The sequence below is a fragment of the Symphalangus syndactylus genome, chromosome 6 (genome assembly GCF_028878055.3).
Source record: "Symphalangus syndactylus isolate Jambi chromosome 6, NHGRI_mSymSyn1-v2.1_pri, whole genome shotgun sequence".
Classification (NCBI taxonomy): Eukaryota; Metazoa; Chordata; class Mammalia; order Primates; family Hylobatidae; genus Symphalangus; species Symphalangus syndactylus.
This window is the reverse complement of record NC_072428.2, coordinates 32419043-32430625: the sequence shown is the minus strand read 5'-3', so window position 1 is coordinate 32430625 and position 11583 is coordinate 32419043. Positions and strand designations below refer to the sequence as shown.

Genomic DNA, 11583 nt, shown 5'->3' with positions numbered 1-11583 from the left:
CTGAACTCAGGTCTTTACCACTGGAGCAAAGGAGTATGTTTCTCCGGGTTGTGTTATTCTAAATGCCCCCTCTCTAGGCATTAGCAAAATTCTCCCCTATGTCGTGTTCTGCTGTGACAGGGCAGCACTGAGTTTCAATAAAAAGTCCCATACCCACTTCAGTCTCCCACCCCCAAGCACACAGATTCTGTCCCCACACATGCTACTGAGAGATGGGGGAAGGTGGTATAAGCAATGTCAGACTATCTTTCCTGTCCTCTTCAGGGTCTGTCTTTTTTTTTTTTTTTTGACATGATGTTAAAACCAGGCACTGTGGTCCTCACCTGATTTTTGGCTCTTATGAAGGTGCTTCATTGTGTAGATAGTTGTTCAATTTGGTGTTTCTGCAGGGAGAGTGATTGCAGGAGAGTTCTATTTGGTCATCTTACTTTGCTTTCTCAAAGCATGATTTTTTAACGTGCTTTTTTCTATTATTATTATTATTATTATTATTATTTACCTCATATCATAGTGAAACAAATCCAATAATCCCATAAACAATATTTTTAAATAAACATAGAAATAGGTCCTTAAAGCTCAAAGCTTACATTTCTTTTATCTGAGTTTCTTCCTCAGGAAATGAGCGTCAGACCTCTCATAAAAGGTATCAAAGAATTGAAACTCACCAGATCACCACATTTAGACAATGAGCTGCTGGACCCATAATTCATCATAAATGCTTCCTTGCCCCTCTCTGGTTCCTGTTTTCTTATACATTGTTACATTTCTTCTCTGCAATATAGGCTTCTCGTTTGGGTCAATTAGGAAGATGTATTTGAGGCTGATCTCCCATCTCCTTGGCTGCAGCACCCAATTAAACCCTTCTTCCTTGGCAATAATTGCTGTCTCAGTCATTAGCTTTTTGTGCCATGAGCAGCAGGACCTAGACCAAACCTCAGGTGTTAACTAGTTCTTATACATGCTGAGTGACTTGTGCTTACCTGAAAGCCCTGATGTCACCAATATTTTCTACTCCCTAGGGTTAAAATGTTTCCTTCTCCACAATCTCCAAACAGGGCCTATCACCAACTATCTCCCAGTTAACTTCTACTCATCCTTCAGGTTTCTTTTTCCTGAAATAATTGCTCCTCCTCTGTGATATTTCATACTTATCCTTATTGTACCACTTAATATACTGCATTTTAATTTTCTGTTAACTTTTCTGTCTTTCCCAGTAGAATTTGCATACTTGAAGGGCAGGGTCTTCCCTTAATCATGATTGCAATCCACACTGATTAAAGGCTGGCATATAGCAGGTATTAAACTCACACACACAAACACACACACACACACACACACACACTGATTGAATGGATTACTAAATAAATAGGCAAACCAATTCTACTTAAAATGTACCCTCCCTATGAACATTTCTACCCTCTCTATGAATGTTATACTCTAGGTCTTTTAAATCTATTCATTTACAGTGACCTCTTTTTTATTAATCTCTTGTATTCATTTATAAAGACTCAGTAAGTGTTCTGTTCAAAAACATTTTTAGTCATTCTTATTACCATGATAATTATTCCTGCTAGTTGTATCAAGAATATTTGGATTATAGTATTAGTTTTATAGCTGTTTTTTTCTCCTACTTAAGGCTTTTCTCTTTATTATTAATTCTGACTTATTATGCCATTTTTGTGTTGCTATAAAGAAATACCTGAGACTGAATAATTAATAAGAAAAGAGGTTTAATTGGCTCACAGTGCTGCAGGCTGTGAGGCATAATGTCAGTATATACTTTTGGGGAAGCCTTAGGAAGCTTACCATCATGGCTGAAGGCAAAGTAGAAATAGGCACATCATATAGAGAAAGCAGTAGTAAGATAGAGAGAGTGATGTGCTACATAGTTTTAAACAGCCAGATCTCATGACAAGTCACTCACTATGGTGAAGACAGCACCAAGCAAATGGTACTAAACCATTAATGAGGAATTGACACCCATGATTTAATCACCTCCCACTAGGCCTCACTTCTAATACTGGAGATTGCAATTTAACATGAGATTTGGGTGGGGACATATATCCAAACTATATCACTTGTAGAGTTAAGTGAGAGTATAATATCTCTTGGTATATTAAGTTAGAGATAGGACAGCTGAGAGGTTTAAAAGATTAAACCAGGCTTTTTCCAGCCATTCTAGGCCATGTGATCCTAGTAGAAAAGCCTAATGGACTATCTTTACCCTAGATTGGACTTCTAATAGGTCACACTTTAGGAGGAAGCATGAACCAGTTGGACCCTCTTAGGGTCAGCAGCTCAGCTTCAAATAGTCTCAGTCTCTGAAAGTAGATTAAGATGATCCTGGATTGAATGTGTTCAAAGAAGAACTGTCTGGACTACAACAGCATTCTAGGTTTCCTAGGTCTTCCAGAGCTATTATTTTAGGAGTGGTGACTGTTGATACCCAAAAGAAATGAGTAACCCAAAAAAAATCTGGAAGTAGAACATTTTAAATTCTATAATTTAGGTATCAAATGTCTCTAAGTGAAGAAAAAGCATGGGATCTCTTAAAATCAGAAGGAAGGCTAGTGTAGCTGGATCAGAGTGAGTGAGGAGAGAAATTCACAGATATAATCAGGGGCTAGGACAGGCAAGACTTTGCAGGACACAGGAGAGAGTAATGGATTTTCTTCTAAAAGTTAAGGGAATCTGTGGAAAGGGGTTTATGAAAGGATGGAACCTGATTGGCCTTGCATTTCATTTTTTGGTTTTGGGTTTTTTTTTTAAAGAATATTACTATGATAATTATGTGGAGAAGACTATAGAGCAGGATTCCTCAAGTTAGGCACAACTGACATTTGACCAGGTAAATTTTTGTTGTGTAGGTAGGTTTCATGCATTGTATCGTGTTTAACAGTATCTCTAGCCTTTGCTTAATTGATAGTAGTAGCACCCCAGTACATTTGACAACCAAAAAAATCTACAGATGTGTTAAATGTCCTTGGCAAGTAGAGGGTCACAATCACCCCCAGTTGAGATTACATTGCTATAGAAATCAAGGATGGAAGCAAGAAGATTGATAAAAATGCTATTGTAGTAGTGCTAATACAAGTGTTTGATCTAAGAGAGTAGTAATGGAAATGATTAAAAGTAGTTGAAGTTGATGGATTTGAGATACAGTCTGAAAGTAGAGAGGACAAGTCAAGTTGGTATCAAATTTGATCAAATTTGGAGTATGAGAGAAAGAGGAAAGTTCTGTGGTGGAGCTGGGGATCTCAAAATTGTATTGTGCTATAGACAACTTTGTCAGTTTGATGAAGTATATTGATGTTTCTCAGAATATCAAAGAACAAATATAATATATAATATTAAAAATGGCATCAGTACTTGCTTCAGCAGCACATATACTAAAATTGGTATGATAGAAGATTAACGTGGACATGGCCGCTGCACAAGGATAACATGAAAATTCATGAAGCATTTTATATAAATAGTTTTTTTGTGTTGTTTTTTGTTTTTTGTTTTTTTTTGAGACAGAGTCTTGCTCTGTAGCCTAGGCTGGAGTGCAGTGGCATGATTTGGCTCACTGAAAGCTCCACCTCCCGGGTTCACACCAGTTTCCTGCCTCAGCCTCCCGAGTAGCTGAGACTACAGGCACTCACCACCACGCCCGGCTAATTTTTTGTATTTTTAGTAGAGATGGGGTTTCACCCTGTTAGCCAGGATGGTCTCAATCTCCTAACCTGGTGATCCACCTGCCTCAGCCTCCCAAAGTGCTGGGATTACAAGCGTGAGCCACCATGCCCGGCTTATATAAATAGTTTTTATGATCAACTATATTGAAATAAAGTTATCAAAATATTTTAAATGATAAGATACAGCAATAAGTGTAATAACTGTAGTCATTTTAAAGTCATTAATATATAAAATACATTTTGAGATTTCTACTGTAACAATCATATTTTATATGAACATTTCCCTGATTTCTGTTAGGAATAAAATCATAAGTGCTGCTAATGCAACTGTTGGCTTTGCTCTATCTATAATGGTAGGAAATACTAATATTAATTAGAGGTAAGTAAAATAAAGATATAACATGTTTTTATTCAAATCCATGGATCTCCTGATTTTTATTCAAAGACACTGTATTAAGAACCACTGCTCTGGAGTGGCTTGTTTATATCAGAATGTTCACTCACGTTCTGTTTGAAGTGTATAAATTGTTTCTGAAATAGTTTTTACTGAAATCCTTAACCAGGAATAATCAATTAAGCAAGGTCCCCAGTTCTATTTAGCACATGTTTTACTATGCTCTTTGATACAAGTTGTTTCCAAACTTTATTATTTTTACTCAGTTTCCAACAAAGACTTCAGTTTATTTAAGTTAATGAGGGACATGAAATTGTACTCTTTAAATTAAGATCTGAATTGAAATCATATGTCCATGAGGAACCTACAGAAAATCTTATTAGAAATCTAAATACATTCTTAGTAATTACTATGATCTTTAATATTATGGAAGTACATTCTATATTCTTTTATGCTATAATAAATAAAAAGTTTTCATAAATTACACTTCTGTTATTTTTCTTATACATAATTTGTTTTATTCATAAATTTTTCTAAGGCATTGAATTTATAATCCCTCCAGAGAGAAAACATAAATCTCTGAGACAGCACAGATTTTAATTGTCAAGTGATATTTGGATATGTTATAAATTATTAAAAATTGACTTTTATTGTTCTAAAAAGAATCTAAAGGATCTAATTATTTTAGATTTTTGAACTATATACCAGAAAGTGCTTGATGCTGTGATATACTAAAAATGCAATATGCTTTGTTACTTTCTCCTTCAGCAATTCCCCACAATCTGTAGGCAATCTTGAATACTGAATCCCAGGAAATTTTCAGCTTGAGCTACTCAGCCTCATTGTCAAGTGATTGCCAATTAGGAGAAAAATCTTGTAAATGTTGGCCTGTGAAGTTAAATGAAACTTGGTAAAGATTGTTCCAATTTAGATGCACACTCAACATCTGCTGCTTTTTTGAAATAATTAACATCATTTTGGAGTTTCCATGAGCCTGCTCAATGGGCTGCAGACAGATGTGTGGATCAGATGTCACCTAACACAGCTGGAGCTGCCAAATTAACACATACATTTTTTGTTCCATCTTCTTTCCTTGTCTACACAGCTGTAATTTTCAGTACACTAGGTTGTGGATCAGTTTTCATTTTGGTTGAAGGCTCATCAGATGTAGACAGATCATCATCATTTACTTGTGCTGATGTGAATTTTGTTCACATTCTCCTAGGACTCTGTATTTACACATCTCAATAATAGGGCTCATGAAAAACAAATGCTTCCCAAATGAGGAAAATCTTTAACAATTTAAGACAATAGATGAAGATCTTTCATGAGTTTGTTGTACACATCTTTCCATTTTTTAAAAATTATTTTGAAATATTTCAAAATAAAATGTTTGGAGAAACCATTAAAAGGCTTTAGTAGGCTAGGCACGGTGGCTCATGCCTGTAATCCCAGCACTTTGGGGGGCTGAGGCGAGTGGAGTACCTGAGGTCAGGAGTTTGAGACCCACCTGGCCAACATGGTGAAACCCCATCTCTACTAAAAATACAAAAAAATTAGCTGGGCATGGTGGCAGATGCCTGTAATCCCAGCTACTCGGGAGGCTGAGGCTGAACCCGGGAGGTGGAGGTTGCAGCGAGCTGAGATTGTGCCATTGCATTCCAGCCTGGGCGACAAGAGCAAAACTCCATCTCCAAAAGAAAAAAAAGGCTTTAGTAAAGCTTAATTTTATTTTTTATTGCTAAAAGTCCTACCTATTTATACAAAAATTTGGAAGGACGCATAGAGCCATGTTTAACGGAATGCTTCTTTTACATCTTCCACACTCACGTAGTAATTTTATAATTTTTTTCAAAATTGCAAAATACAGTAACTTTATGGTCTACTTAACAAACTTCAATTCATCTTCTCTTATGAGAAACAACATAGGCAAAAGTAGGTAGACACCAAAGGAAAGATGTTAAAATATCATTCTTGTACAGGTGAAATGGGCTATCACGCAGACTTCCCTGGACAGCTAACTTTTAAGCGTTAAGCATTTTCAAAACAATGATTCCAGATATTTGATAGGTAATTTGGCTACCCCAGCATTTCATCTCATTTAAGTTTTTTTTATTAACTTGCTCATTTCATTTTCAGAAAGCTTAGTAAAGAACTTCATTAATCTCTCAATAACAGGCAGCAAGACAGTACACTAGCACACCAAACCAAGGAATCAGAAGACCTGAGTTCAGTTTTTATGTCTGACATGATCTGTGTGACCTCGACAGAGTCTCTCAGACTACAGGTTTCTAATGGTAAAACAGGGAAGCTAGCAAAAATAATATCTATGTTTTGCCTTATTCTAAAGCAAAAATTAAAGAAAATTAATCTTTCTTTTCAATCATAAACTGACTTCCTCTGAAAATATTTATTGTGTCCTGTTACTTTCAATTTCATCCCAGCACACTTTGATTCCCAGTGTTTTTTATTTCAACCTGGATTAAAGATGCTTTCTGCCTGGAGCTGCTCTATTGCAAATATAATTATATGAATATATATTATATATATGTACCGTGAATATAATTATATAACATAGAGCTATATATTTTATAAACATTAAATTATAAATCTAAAGATGAATATATTTATCTTTGATAATCTATTAAAGTCATATTATAAATATAAGTATATTAAATGTTAAATATGATGCTTATATTCATATTTATATTTATAATAGATATAATTTGGACATATATTTTGTATGTTATAAATATATAATATTTGTAAGTTAATATATACAAATATGTATTATATATTGTACATTATATATGCATTTGTGAGTGGAAGAATAGGACCTTTTGTTTTCATTTAAGGTCATACATTTTGTAATATCTTCCAATAGCAAAATCCTTTTGGTTTTATTAGTATAATGCTCAATATTTTATGACATATTTTGTTAGTATTACATAAAATATGCAAATAATCTTTTTCTAGCTTTTTAAATGTTAGGTATACTTTTGTCTCAGGTCCTTAGAACTAAAAAATCCTGTCTCAGTGAAGTCATTGAATATTACATTCAAAGAGAATATTTAACTGATAATCTTCCTCACTTATTAGATATCCTTAAAATTATCCTTGACCATGTACAGTGAACATTAAATATATAATATCCTAGAATTGAATCCCAAGTATATAGAGGGGCAATACATTGAATGTTTTCTGGCTCGTATTCTGGAATTTAATAAAATATTAATAAAATATATTTTATCAATATCAATTCATTTTCAATGAATATAGTAATTACAAATTTGGTTATAAAAGAAAACTGAAAAAGTAGAATATATTCTAGTCATTTTTCCTTAGAAAAGCTGAATGCGTATTTTTATTTTTGTACTTTTTTTTTTGGTAGTCAAAAATTTTACTTGGTGTTCCTGGAAGCAGTGCTGGGTTTGAAGTCAGAAACATAGGAATACCGAAAATACCAATATTCCAATATTCACTTGGAGACCAATCTTGCTTTGTTCAATTCTGTTTGGAATAATTCTACAGAATCCCAAATTCAAACTAGGGTACCTATGTGCAGTTGATGCCAGACAGTGACAGGTGCTTAGAGTTAGACAAAAATTTATTCTATTTGGTCAAGCTGAGAAGGTGGAAAAACAAGATCTCTCGAATTATCTTTAAAAAACGAAAGTGGGGAATTTTATATAGCTAGTGAGTAAAGGAGGGGGAATCTCAGGGAACGGAGGGGAAATCTGTTTCTTCAATCTCAGATAACACATTGAACAATCAGAGTTCCGGGCATGAGCAGATGGTTGACTTCTGTAAAGATATTCATTCTTTCTGCAAATGCTTTTTATAACACTAAAGTTATATCCTGCTGCTTGACAAAGAACAGTCCATCAGCAGTTTATCATTATATTGTGGGAACAAGGGATGTTGGACAAAAAGAGAGTGGTTAACATGTCAAAGTGGGCAAGGGCCTAATCAGAATTTTCATTATGTAAATGACTAATAATTCTGGTGTACCGAAATCTCAAGGGGCCTGGTTACAATAATATATTGTTTAATGTGAAAATATAATTTTCATCGTATGACACTGATAAGGCCTAACACTCATCAAGAAGAGTACATAAACTTTTATTCTATTTAGTCATTTATCAGTTTAATTTCCATTACATAACCAGATTCTTCATGCAATATCATTTCTTAAGTACAGTTGTTTGGTCCCAGTGTGTCCAGAATTGGTGGGTTCTTGATCTCATTGACTTCAAGAATGAAGCTGTGGACCCTCGCGGTGAGTGTTACAGCTCTTAAGGTGGCACGTCTGGAGTTTGTTTCTTCTGATGTTCGGATGTGATCAGAGTTTCTTCCTTCTGGTGGTTTCGTGGTCTCGCTAGCTCAGGAGTGAAGCTGCAGACTTTCACGGTGAGTGTTACAGCTCTTAAGGAGGTGTGTCTGGAGTTTTTCGTTCCTCCCGGTGGGCTTGTGGTCTCGCTGGCTTCAGGAGTGAAGCTGCAGACCTTCGCAGTGAGTGTCACAGCTCATAAAAGCAGCGTGGACCCAGAGTGAGCAGTAGCAAGATTTATTGCAAAGAGTGAAAGAACAAAACTTCCACAGTGTGGAAGGGGACCCGAGTGGGTTGCCACTGCTGGCTCGGGCAGCCTGCTTTTATTCTCTTATCTGGCCCCACCCACGTCCTGCTGATTGGTAGAGCTGAGTGGTCTGTTCTAACAGGGCGCTGATTGGTGCGTTTACCATCCCTGAGCTAGACATAAAGGTTCTCCACTCCCCATCAGATCAGTTAGATACAGAGTATGGGCACAAAGGTTCTCCAAGGCCCCACCAGAGCAGCTAGATACAGTGTCGATTGGTGCACTCACAAACCCTGAGCTAGACACAGGGTGCTGATTGGTGTGTTTACAAACCTTGAGCTAGATACAGAGTGCTGATTGGTGTATTTACAATCCCTGAGCTAGACATAAAGGTTCTCCAAGGCCCCCCCACAGCACCTAGATACAGAGTGTCGATTAGTGCATTCACAGACCCTGAGCTAGACACAGGGTGCTGATTAGTGTATTTATAATCCCTGAGCTAGACATAAAGGTTCTCCAGATCTCCACCAGACTCAGGAGCCCAGCTGGCTTCACCCAGTGGATGCTGCACTGGGGCTGCAGGTGGAGCTGCCTGCCAGTTCTCCTCCATGCGCTTGCACTCCTCAGTCCTTGGGTGGTTGATGGGACTGGGCGCTGTGGAGAAGCGGGTGGTGCTGGTCGGGGAGGCTTGGGCTGCGCAGGAGCCCACGGAGGCAGGGGAAGGCTCAGGCATGGCGGGCTGCAGTCCCGAGGCCTGCCCCGCGGGAAGGCAGCTAAGGCCCGGCGAGAAATCGAGCGCAGCACCGGTGGGCTGGCACTGCTGGGGGACCCAGTACACCCTCCACAGCCACTGGCCTGGGTGCTAAGTCCCTCATTGCCCGGGGCTGGCAGGGCCGGCCGGCTGCTCCAAGTGCGGGGCCCGCCAAGCTCACGCCCACCTGGAACTCCAGCTGGCCCGCAAGCGCCCCACGCAGCCCCGGTTCCAGCTTGCGCCTCTCCCTCCACACCTCCCTGCAAGCTGAGGGAGCTATCTCCCGCCTTGGCCAGCCCAGAAAGGGGCTCCCACAGTGCAGCGGTGGGCTGAAGGGCTCCTCAAGTGCTGCCAAAGTGGGAGCCCAGGCAGAGGAGGCGCTGAGGGTGAGCGAGGGCTGTGAGGACTGCCAGCACGCTGTCACCTCTCACCAGGGCCTCCTTCAGACACCAAAATTCGAGGATATTCTTGTTCTTGATATAAAATAGGCCAGTATTTGCACATAACTTATGCATATCCTTCCTTGTACTTTAAATCATCTCTAGATTATTTGTAATAACTAATACTATGTAAATGCTGTGTAAATAGTTATCATGTTGTATTGTTATGCAATAATGACAAGAAAAAGGTCTATATATGTTCAGTACAGAGACAATTTTTTATTTGAATATTTTTGATCCAGAGTTTATTGAACCACAGATGTGGAATCTACAGATTTGGAGGGCCAAGTTTATACTCTCTGTTGATAGAACTGTGTGAAGTTGTATATTTAAAAAGTAATCCTATGGTTATTTGTGTATAAAAATTTATTGAGTAGACTTTGAATTTAATCTTTTTTTATCTCAGAAGAACAACATGTCATTATGTTTATTTTCTAGAAAAACTCTCTTTTTCTCTCCATTCTTGTTTAATATTTAAATGGTATATGTTACTCCCATTCTTCAATATATTTTAATATTAACTTATCAGTGGTAGTTTAAATTATTTTTTCATCTTTGAATATCCATAATTTATAAGTGTCTGCTACATGGCAGGTAATCAATAATGTGTCTTAATAATAAATTTTTATATTTATATGTATAGTCTGAAAAAATATGGATGTAATTTTTCCCTTTAAAATGCATATATTGAAGAACTATATGACTTTATTTAGAGATAGGGCTTTTGAGAGGAATTAAGTTTAAATGAGGTCATAGGGACAAGGTCCTAATGTAGTAGAATTGATGTCTCTATGAAGAGGAAGAGAGAGAGATTTCCCTCACTCACTTTGTGAGGACACAGTGAGAATGCTGTCTGAAAACTGGAAGAAAGTCACAAGAAGGCCGGGCACGGTGGCTCATGCTTGTAATCCTAGCACTTTGGGAGGCCAAGGCGGGCAGATCACGAGGTCAGGAGATCAAGACCATGGTGAAACCCCGTCTCTACTGAAAATACAAAAAATTAGCCGGGCGCGGTGACGGGTGCCTGTAGTCCCAGCTACTCGGAGAGGCTGAGGCAGGAGAATGGCGTGAACCCAGGAGGTGGAGCTTGCAGTGAGCCAAGATTGTGCCACTGCACTCCAGCCTGGGTGACAGAGTGAGACTCTGTCTCAAAAAAAAAAAAAAAAAGAAAGTCACAAGAAACTGACCATGCTGGCACCCTAATATCAGTCTTCCAGACTCCAGAACATAGAATTAGAAAAGTATATTCTAAAATTCATATGGGACTGAAAAAGAGCCCAAGTAGCCAACAAGATCCTAAGCAAAAATAAAAAATCTGGAGGCATCACATTACCCAACTTCAAACTTACTATAAGGCTACAATAACAAAAACAGCATGGCACTTACACACATAGACCAATGGAGAAGAATGAAGAACTTAGAAATAAAGCTGAACCATCTTCAACCAAATCAACAAAAATAAGCAATGGGCAAATGACTCTCTATCCAATAAATTATGCTGAGATGACTGGCTAACCATATGAAGAAGAATGAAATTGGACCCCTGTATTTCACCCTATAAGACAAGTAACCCAAAATGAATTAAAGACTTAAACATAAGTCCTCAAGCTCTACAAGTCCTAGAAGAAAATCTTGGAAATACCCTTCTCATCATCAGCTTTGGCAAATAATTTATGGCTAAGTCCCCAAAAGCAATTGCAACAAAAACAAAAACTGACAAGTGGAACCTAAAGAATCTAAAGAG

At 37.7% G+C, this 11583-nt stretch overlaps 1 non-coding gene across 1 annotated transcript; it reads left to right on the top strand.

Moving 5' to 3' along the window:
• The first annotated feature begins 3365 nt into the window (after window positions 1–3365).
• Window positions 3366–3474, top strand: LOC129485532 (U6 spliceosomal RNA). The gene has a single exon (XR_008658678.1). It is a non-coding gene; the product is annotated as a U6 spliceosomal RNA (small nuclear RNA).
• Window positions 3475–11583: the final 8109 nt, after the last annotated feature.